Genomic DNA, 10,000 nt, shown 5'->3' with positions numbered 1-10,000 from the left:
CAGAGAAAGATTGGAGACATTGCTGAAAGGCCTCGTCCGGGATCTCTCGCACCCTAAGCGAGAATCATACACCTAGACCAACAAGCCATGTAAAAGAGACCTTTCCGAAAGCATCCATTTCGGCCAGCGCTGTTGGATGTTGACTACGTTGGAATAATACATCCTGGCCTTTCATTTCTGTAACATCAATAAAATCAGTACACTACTGACTTCCGCTAACAATGTGAGCAACAATTAACCTCCAATGGCTGTATATTAATATCTCCATTTTATATCTCTAAAGAGTCTGACATATTTCAATTGCGATTTTTCAGTAACCCTCTTTTCAGAGATAACCATTGGGGTCTACATTGATCTATAGAACATATCCAAATTCTAGGTCAATTCAATATAATTTAGTAATGATAGTCCATCTTAAGGGAAAGATTGCAGACAATGCTGAAAGGGCTCGTCCGGGATTTGAACCCGGGACCTCTCGCACCCAAAGCGAGAATCATAACCCTAGACCAACGAGCCACATAAAAGAAGTCTGTTCGAAACCTGTGAGTTCGGCAACCGCTGTTGCATGTTGACTAAGTTGGAATAATACATCCTGGCCTTTCATTTCTGTAACATCAATAAAATCAGTACACTACTGACTTCCGTTAACAACGTGAGCAACAATTAACCTCGAATGGCAGTATATTGATATCTCCAAAGAGTCTGACATATTTCCATCGCGATTTTTCAGTAACGCTCTTTTCAGAGATAACCATTGGGGTCTACATTGATCTATAGAACATATCCAAATTCTGGGTCAATTCAATATAACTTAGTATGATTGTCCAAATTCAGGGAATGATTGGAGACAATGCTGAAAGGGCTCGTCCGGGATTTGAACCCGGGACCTCTCGCACCCTAAGCGAGAATCATACCCCTAGACCAACGAGCCACATAAAAGAAGTCTGTTCGTAACCTGTGAGTTCGGCAATCGCTGTTGCATGTTGACTAAGTTGGAACAATACATCCTGGCCTTTCATTTCTGTAACATCAATAAAATCAGTACACTACTGACTTCCGCTAACAACGTGAGCAACAATTAACCTCGAATGGCAGTATATTGATATCTCCAAAGAGTCTGACATATTTCCATCGCGATTTTTCAGTAACCCTCTTTTCAGAGATAACCATTGGGGTCTACATTGATCTATAGAAAATATCCAAATTCTAGGTCAATTCAATATAACTTAGTATGATTGTCCATCTTCAGGGAATGATTGGAGACAATGCTGAAAGGGCTCGTCCGGGATTTGAACCCGGGACCTCTCGCACCCTAAGCGAGAATCATACCCCTAGACCAACGAGCCATGTAAAAGAGTCCTTTCCGAAAGCATAGACTTCGGCAAGTGCTGTTGCATGTTGACCAAGTTGGAATGAAACATCCTGGCCTTTCATTTCTGTAACATCAATAAAATCAGTGCACTACTGACTTCCGCTAACAATGTGAGCAACAATTAACCTCCAATGGCTGTAAATTGATATCTCCATTGTATATCTCTAAAGAGTCTGACATATTTCAATTGCGATTTTTCAGTAACCCTCTTTTCAGAGATAACCATTGGGGTCTACATTGATCTATAGAACATATCCAAATTCTAGGTCAATTCAATATAATTTAGTAATTTTAGTTCATCTTAAGGGAAAGATTGCAGACAATGCTGAAAGGGCTCGTCCGGGATTTGAACCCGGGACCTCTCGCACCCAAAGCGAGAATCATACCCCTAGACCAACGAGCCACATAAAAGAAGTCTGTTCGAAACCTGTGAGTTCGGCAAGCGCTGTTGCATGTTGACTAAGTTGGAATAATACATCCTGGCTACTTCCGTTCACAACGTGAGCAACAATTAACCTCGAATGGCAGTATATTGATATCTCCAAAGAGTCTGACATATTTCCATCGCGATTTTTCAGTAACGCTCTTTTCAGAGATAACCATTGGGGTCTACATTGATCTATAGAACAAATCCAAATTCTAGGTCAATTCAATATAATTTAGTAATGATAGTCCATCTTCAGAGAAAGATTGGAGACATTGCTGAAAGGCCTCGTCCGGGATCTCTCGCACCCTAAGCGAGAATCATACACCTAGACCAACAAGCCATGTAAAAGAGACCTTTCCGAAAGCATCCATTTCGGCCAGCGCTGTTGGATGTTGACTACGTTGGAATAATACATCCTGGCCTTTCATTTCTGTAACATCAATAAAATCAGTACACTACTGACTTCCGCTAACAATGTGAGCAACAATTAACCTCCAATGGCTGTATATTAATATCTCCATTTTATATCTCTAAAGAGTCTGACATATTTCAATTGCGATTTTTCAGTAACCCTCTTTTCAGAGATAACCATTGGGGTCTACATTGATCTATAGAACATATCCAAATTCTAGGTCAATTCAATATAATTTAGTAATGATAGTCCATCTTAAGGGAAAGATTGCAGACAATGCTGAAAGGGCTCGTCCGGGATTTGAACCCGGGACCTCTCGCACCCAAAGCGAGAATCATAACCCTAGACCAACGAGCCACATAAAAGAAGTCTGTTCGAAACCTGTGAGTTCGGCAACCGCTGTTGCATGTTGACTAAGTTGGAATAATACATCCTGGCCTTTCATTTCTGTAACATCAATAAAATCAGTACACTACTGACTTCCGTTAACAACGTGAGCAACAATTAACCTCGAATGGCAGTATATTGATATCTCCAAAGAGTCTGACATATTTCCATCGCGATTTTTCAGTAACGCTCTTTTCAGAGATAACCATTGGGGTCTACATTGATCTATAGAACATATCCAAATTCTGGGTCAATTCAATATAACTTAGTATGATTGTCCAAATTCAGGGAATGATTGGAGACAATGCTGAAAGGGCTCGTCCGGGATTTGAACCCGGGACCTCTCGCACCCTAAGCGAGAATCATACCCCTAGACCAACGAGCCACATAAAAGAAGTCTGTTCGTAACCTGTGAGTTCGGCAAGCGCTGTTGCATGTTGACTAAGTTGGAACAATACATCCTGGCCTTTCATTTCTGTAACATCAATAAAATCAGTACACTACTGACTTCCGCTAACAACGTGAGCAACAATTAACCTCGAATGGCAGTATATTGATATCTCCAAAGAGTCTGACATATTTCCATCGCGATTTTTCAGTAACCCTCTTTTCAGAGATAACCATTGGGGTCTACATTGATCTATAGAAAATATCCAAATTCTAGGTCAATTCAATATAACTTAGTATGATTGTCCATCTTCAGGGAATGATTGGAGACAATGCTGAAAGGGCTCGTCCGGGATTTGAACCCGGGACCTCTCGCACCCTAAGCGAGAATCATACCCCTAGACCAACGAGCCATGTAAAAGAGTCCTTTCCGAAAGCATAGACTTCGGCAAGTGCTGTTGCATGTTGACCAAGTTGGAATGAAACATCCTGGCCTTTCATTTCTGTAACATCAATAAAATCAGTGCACTACTGACTTCCGCTAACAATGTGAGCAACAATTAACCTCCAATGGCTGTAAATTGATATCTCCATTGTATATCTCTAAAGAGTCTGACATATTTCAATTGCGATTTTTCAGTAACCCTCTTTTCAGAGATAACCATTGGGGTCTACATTGATCTATAGAACATATCCAAATTCTAGGTCAATTCAATATAATTTAGTAATTTTAGTTCATCTTAAGGGAAAGATTGCAGACAATGCTGAAAGGGCTCGTCCGGGATTTGAACCCGGGACCTCTCGCACCCAAAGCGAGAATCATACCCCTAGACCAACGAGCCACATAAAAGAAGTCTGTTCGAAACCTGTGAGTTCGGCAAGCGCTGTTGCATGTTGACTAAGTTGGAATAATACATCCTGGCTACTTCCGTTCACAACGTGAGCAACAATTAACCTCGAATGGCAGTATATTGATATCTCCAAAGAGTCTGACATATTTCCATCGCGATTTTTCAGTAACGCTCTTTTCAGAGATAACCATTGGGGTCTACATTGATCTATAGAACATATCCAAATTCTAGGTCAATTCAATATAACTTAGTATGATTGTCCATCTTCAGGGAATGATTGGAGACAATGCTGAAGGATTGTCCGGGATTTGAACCCGGGACCTCTCGCACCCTAAGCGAGAATCATACCCCTAGACCAACGAGCCATGTAAAAGAGACCTTTCCGAAAGCATCCATTTCGGCCAGCGATGTTGGATGTTGACTAATTGTGAATAAAACATCCTGGCCTTTCATTTCTGTAACATCAATAAAATGAGTACACTACTGACTTCCGCTAACAATGTGAGCAACAATTAACCTCCAATGGCTGTATATTGATATCTCCATTTTATATCTCTAAAGAGTCTGACATATTTCAATTGCGATTTTTCAGTAACCCTCTTTTCAGAGATAACCATTGGGGTCTACATTGATCTATAGAAAATATCCAAATTCTAGGTCAATTCAATATAATTTAGTAATGATAGTCCATCTTAAGGGAAAGATTACAGACAATGCTGAAAGGGCTCGTCCGGGATTTGAACCCGAGAATCATACCCCTAGACCAACGAGCCACATAAAAGAAACCTTTCGGAAAGCATCGACTTCGGCAAGCGCTGTTGCATGTTGACCAAATTGGAATGAAACATCCTGGCAATTCATTTCTCTAAAATCACTAAAATAAGTATACTATACCTATTGTCTCCTGCTGACAATTTTAGAAACTCTTAACCTCTCTAGGCAGTATGAAAGTTCATCTTCAGAGAAAGATTGGAGACATTGCTGAAAGGGCTCGTCCGGGATCTCTCGCACCCTAAGCGAGAATCATACACCTAGACCAACAAGCCATGTAAAAGAGACCTTTCCGAAAGCATCCATTTCGGCCAGCGCTGTTGGATGTTGACTACGTTGGAATAATACATCTTGGCCTTTCATTTCTGTAACATCAATAAAATCAGTACACTACTGACTTCCGCTAACAACGTGAACAACAATTAACCTCGAATGGCAGTATATTGATATCTCCAAAGAGTCTGACATATTTCCATCGCGATTTTTCAGTAACGCTCTTTTCAGAGATAACCATTGGGGTCTACATTGATCTATAGAACATATCCAAATTCTAGGTCAATTCAATATAATTTAGTAATGATAGTCCATCTTAAGGGAAAGATTACAGACAATGCTGAAAGGGCTCGTCCGGGATTTGAACCCGAGAATCATACCCCTAGACCAACGAGCCACATAAAAGAAACCTTTCGGAAAGCATCGACTTCGGCAAGCGCTGTTGCATGTTGACCAAATTGGAATGAAACATCCTGGCAATTCATTTCTCTAAAATCACTAAAATAAGTATACTATACCTATTGTCTCCTGCTGACAATTTTAGAAACTCTTAACCTCTCAAGGCAGTATGAAAGTTCATCTTCAGGGAAAGATTGGAGACATTGCTGAAAGGGTTCGTCCGGGATCTCTCGCATCCTAAGTGAGAATCATACGCCTAGACCAACGAGCCACATAAAAGAACCCTTTCGGAAAGCATAGACTTCGGCAAGTGCTGTTGCATGTTGACCAAGTTGGAATGAAACATCCTGGCCTTTCATTTCTGTAACATCAATAAAATCAGTGCACTACTGACTTCCGCTAACAATGTGAGCAACAATTAACCTCCAATGGCTGTATATTGATATCTCCATTTTATATCTCTAAAGAGTCTGACATATTTCAATTGCGATTTTTCAGTAACCCTCTTTTCAGAGATAACCATTGGGGTCTACATTGATCTATAGAACATATCCAAATTCTAGGTCAATTCAATATAATTTAGTAATGATAGTCCATCTTAAGGGAAAGATTACAGACAATGCTGAAAGGGCTCGTCCGGGATTTGAACCCGAGAATCATACCCCTAGACCAACGAGCCACATAAAAGAAACCTTTCGGAAAGCATCGACTTCGGCAAGCGCTGTTGCATGTTGACCAAATTGGAATGAAACATCCTGGCAATTCATTTCTCTAAAATCACTAAAATAAGTATACTATACCTATTGTCTCCTGCTGACAATTTTAGAAACTCTTAACCTCTCAAGGCAGTATGAAAGTTCATCTTCAGAGAAAGATTGGAGACATTGCTGAAAGGGCTCGTCCGGGATCTCTCGCACCCTAAGCGAGAATCATACACCTAGACCAACAAGCCATGTAAAAGAGACCTTTCCGAAAGCATCCATTTCGGCCAGCGCTGTTGGATGTTGATTACGTTGGAATAATACATCCTGGCCTTTCATTTCTGTAACATCAATAAAATCAGTACACTACTGACTTCCGCTAACAACGTGAACAACAATTAACCTCGAATGGCAGTATATTGATATCTCCAAAGAGTCTGACATATTTCCATCGCGATTTTTCAGTAACGCTCTTTTCAGAGATAACCATTGGGGTCTACATTGATCTATAGAACATATCCAAATTCTAGGTCAATTCAATATAACTTAGTATGATTGTCCATCTTCAGGGAATGATTGGAGACAATGCTGAAAGGGCTCGTCCGGGATTTGAACCCGAGAATCATACCCCTAGACCAACGAGCCACATAAAAGAAACCTTTTGGAAAGCATCGACTTCGGCAAGCGCTGTTGCATGTTGACCAAATTGGAATGAAACATCCTGGCCTTTCATTTCTGTAACATCAATAAAATCAGTGCACTACTGACTTCCGCTAACAATGTGAGCAACAATTAACCTCCAATGGCTGTAAATTGATATCTCCATTGTATATCTCTAAAGAGTCTGACATATTTCAATTGCGATTTTTCAGTAACCCTCTTTTCAGAGATAACCATTGGGGTCTACATTGATCTATAGAACATATCCAAATTCTAGGTCAATTCAATATAATTTAGTAATTTTAGTTCATCTTAAGGGAAAGATTGCAGACAATGCTGAAAGGGCTCGTCCGGGATTTGAACCCGGGACCTCTCGCACCCAAAGCGAGAATCATACCCCTAGACCAACGAGTCACATAAAAGAAGTCTGTTCGAAACCTTTGAGTTCGGCAAGCGCTGTTGCATGTTGACTAAGTTGGAATAATACATCCTGGCTACTTCCGTTCACAACGTGAGCAACAATTAACCTCGAATGGCAGTATATTGATATCTCCAAAGAGTCTGACATATTTCCATCGCGATTTTTCAGTAACGCTCTTTTCAGAGATAACCATTGGGGTCTACATTGATCTATAGAACATATCCAAATTCTAGGTCAATTCAATATAACTTAGTATGATTGTCCATCTTCAGGGAATGATTGGAGACAATGCTGAAGGATTGTCCGGGATTTGAACCCGGGACCTCTCGCACCCTAAGCGAGAATCATACCCCTAGACCAACGAGCCATGTAAAAGAGACCTTTCCGAAAGCATCCATTTCGGCCAGCGATGTTGGATGTTGACTAATTGTGAATAAAACATCCTGGCCTTTCATTTCTGTAACATCAATAAAATGAGTACACTACTGACTTCCGCTAACAATGTGAGCAACAATTAACCTCCAATGGCTGTATATTGATATCTCCATTTTATATCTCTAAAGAGTCTGACATATTTCAATTGCGATTTTTCAGTAACCCTCTTTTCAGAGATAACCATTGGGGTCTACATTGATCTATAGAAAATATCCAAATTCTAGGTCAATTCAATATAATTTAGTAATGATAGTCCATCTTAAGGGAAAGATTACAGACAATGCTGAAAGGGCTCGTCCGGGATTTGAACCCGAGAATCATACCCCTAGACCAACGAGCCACATAAAAGAAACCTTTCGGAAAGCATCGACTTCGGCAAGCGCTGTTGCATGTTGACCAAATTGGAATGAAACATCCTGGCAATTCATTTCTCTAAAATCACTAAAATAAGTATACTATACCTATTGTCTCCTGCTGACAATTTTAGAAACTCTTAACCTCTCAAGGCAGTATGAAAGTTCATCTTCAGAGAAAGATTGGAGACATTGCTGAAAGGGCTCGTCCGGGATCTCTCGCACCCTAAGCGAGAATCATACACCTAGACCAACAAGCCATGTAAAAGAGACCTTTCCGAAAGCATCCATTTCGGCCAGCGCTGTTGGATGTTGACTACGTTGGAATAATACATCCTGGCCTTTCATTTCTGTAACATCAATAAAATCAGTACACTACTGACTTCCGCTAACAACGTGAACAACAATTAACCTCGAATGGCAGTATATTGATATCTCCAAAGAGTCTGACATATTTCCATCGCGATTTTTCAGTAACGCTCTTTTCAGAGATAACCATTGGGGTCTACATTGATCTATAGAACATATCCAAATTCTAGGTCAATTCAATATAACTTAGTATGATTGTCCATCTTCAGGGAATGATTGGAGACAATGCTGAAAGGGCTCGTCCGGGATTTGAACCCGAGAATCATACCCCTAGACCAACGAGCCACATAAAAGAAACCTTTCGGAAAGCATCGACTTCGGCAAGCGCTGTTGCATGTTGACCAAATTGGAATGAAACATCCTGGCAATTCATTTCTCTAAAATCACTAAAATAAGTATACTATACCTATTGTCTCCTGCTGACAATTTTAGAAACTCTTAACCTCTCAAGGCAGTATGAAAGTTCATCTTCAGGGAAAGATTGGAGACATTGCTGAAAGGGTTCGTCCGGGATCTCTCGCATCCTAAGTGAGAATCATACGCCTAGACCAACGAGCCACATAAAAGAACCCTTTCGGAAAGCATAGACTTCGGCAAGTGCTGTTGCATGTTGACCAAGTTGGAATGAAACATCCTGGCCTTTCATTTCTGTAACATCAATAAAATCAGTGAACTACTGACTTCCGCTAACAATGTGAGCAACAATTAACCTCCAATGGCTGTATATTGATATCTCCATTTTATATCTCTAAAGAGTCTGACATATTTCAATTGCGATTTTTCAGTAACCCTCTTTTCAGAGAATTAACCATTGGGGTCTACATTGATCTATAGAACAAATCCAAATTCTAGGTCAATTCAATATAATTTAGTAATGATAGTCCATCTTCAGAGAAAGATTGGAGACATTGCTGAAAGGCCTCGTCCGGGATCTCTCGCACCCTAAGCGAGATTTCATACACCTAGACCAACAAGCCATGTAAAAGAGACCTTTCCGAAAGCATCCATTTCGGCCAGCGCTGTTGGATGTTGACTACGTTGGAATAATACATCCTGGCCTTTCATTTCTGTAACATCAATAAAATCAGTACACTACTGACTTCCGCTAACAATGTGAGCAACAATTAACCTCCAATGGCTGTTTATTAATATCTCCATTTTATATCTCTAAAGAGTCTGACATATTTCAATTGCGATTTTTCAGTAACCCTCTTTTCAGAGATAACCATTGGGGTCTACATTGATCTATAGAACATATCCAAATTCTAGGTCAATTCAATATAATTTAGTAATGATAGTCCATCTTCAGAGAAAGATTGGAGACATTGCTGAAAGGGCTCGTCCGGGATCTCTCGCACCCTAAGCGAGAATCATACACCTAGACCAACAGGCCATGTAAAAGAGACCTTTCCGAAAGCATCCATTTCGGCCAGCGCTGTTGGATGTTGACTACGTTGGAATAATACATCCTGGCCTTTCATTTCTGTAACATCAATAAAATCAGTACACTACTGACTTCCGCTAACAACGTGAACAACAATTAACCTCGAATGGCAGTATGTTGATATCTCCAAAGAGTCTGACATATTTCCATCGCGATTTTTCAGTAACGCTCTTTTCAGAGATAACCATTGGGGTCTACATTGATCTATAGAACATATCCAAATTCTAGGTCAATTCAATATAACTTAGTATGATTGTCCATCTTCAGGGAATGATTGGAGACAATGCTGAAAGGGCTCGTCCGGGATTTGAACCCGGGACCTCTCGCACCCTAAGCGA

General features: G+C 40.4%; 10 non-coding genes across 10 annotated transcripts in view; all 10 read right to left on the bottom strand.

Moving 5' to 3' along the window:
* Positions 1–444: 444 nt before the first annotated feature.
* Positions 445–516, bottom strand: trnap-ugg (transfer RNA proline (anticodon UGG)). Its single transcript has one exon. It is a non-coding gene; the product is annotated as a tRNA-Pro (tRNA).
* Positions 517–859: 343 nt separating this feature from the next.
* trnap-agg (transfer RNA proline (anticodon AGG)) lies at positions 860–931 on the bottom strand. The gene has a single exon. It is a non-coding gene; the product is annotated as a tRNA-Pro (tRNA).
* A 343-nt stretch (positions 932–1,274) lies between these two features.
* On the bottom strand, positions 1,275–1,346 carry trnap-agg (transfer RNA proline (anticodon AGG)). Its single transcript has one exon. It is a non-coding gene; the product is annotated as a tRNA-Pro (tRNA).
* A 357-nt stretch (positions 1,347–1,703) lies between these two features.
* Positions 1,704–1,775, bottom strand: trnap-ugg (transfer RNA proline (anticodon UGG)). Its single transcript has one exon. It is a non-coding gene; the product is annotated as a tRNA-Pro (tRNA).
* A 721-nt stretch (positions 1,776–2,496) lies between these two features.
* On the bottom strand, positions 2,497–2,568 carry trnap-ugg (transfer RNA proline (anticodon UGG)). The gene has a single exon. It is a non-coding gene; the product is annotated as a tRNA-Pro (tRNA).
* Positions 2,569–2,911: 343 nt separating this feature from the next.
* Positions 2,912–2,983, bottom strand: trnap-agg (transfer RNA proline (anticodon AGG)). Its single transcript has one exon. It is a non-coding gene; the product is annotated as a tRNA-Pro (tRNA).
* A 343-nt stretch (positions 2,984–3,326) lies between these two features.
* On the bottom strand, positions 3,327–3,398 carry trnap-agg (transfer RNA proline (anticodon AGG)). Its single transcript has one exon. It is a non-coding gene; the product is annotated as a tRNA-Pro (tRNA).
* A 357-nt stretch (positions 3,399–3,755) lies between these two features.
* Positions 3,756–3,827, bottom strand: trnap-ugg (transfer RNA proline (anticodon UGG)). Its single transcript has one exon. It is a non-coding gene; the product is annotated as a tRNA-Pro (tRNA).
* A 3,150-nt stretch (positions 3,828–6,977) lies between these two features.
* Positions 6,978–7,054, bottom strand: trnap-ugg (transfer RNA proline (anticodon UGG)). The gene has a single exon. It is a non-coding gene; the product is annotated as a tRNA-Pro (tRNA).
* Positions 7,055–9,954: 2,900 nt separating this feature from the next.
* The window catches only part of trnap-agg (transfer RNA proline (anticodon AGG)), a 72-nt gene continuing 26 nt past the window's right edge, over positions 9,955–10,000 (bottom strand). Inside the window, exon 1 of the tRNA in view lies at positions 9,955–10,000. This exon is cut by the window's right edge and continues 26 nt beyond it. This is a non-coding gene — a tRNA (tRNA-Pro).

Source organism: Pleuronectes platessa, chromosome 22 (genome assembly GCF_947347685.1).
Source record: "Pleuronectes platessa chromosome 22, fPlePla1.1, whole genome shotgun sequence".
NCBI lineage: Eukaryota > Metazoa > Chordata > Actinopteri > Pleuronectiformes > Pleuronectidae > Pleuronectes > Pleuronectes platessa.
Note: the sequence above shows the minus strand (reverse complement) of the source record. Positions and strands in the feature narration are given on the sequence as shown.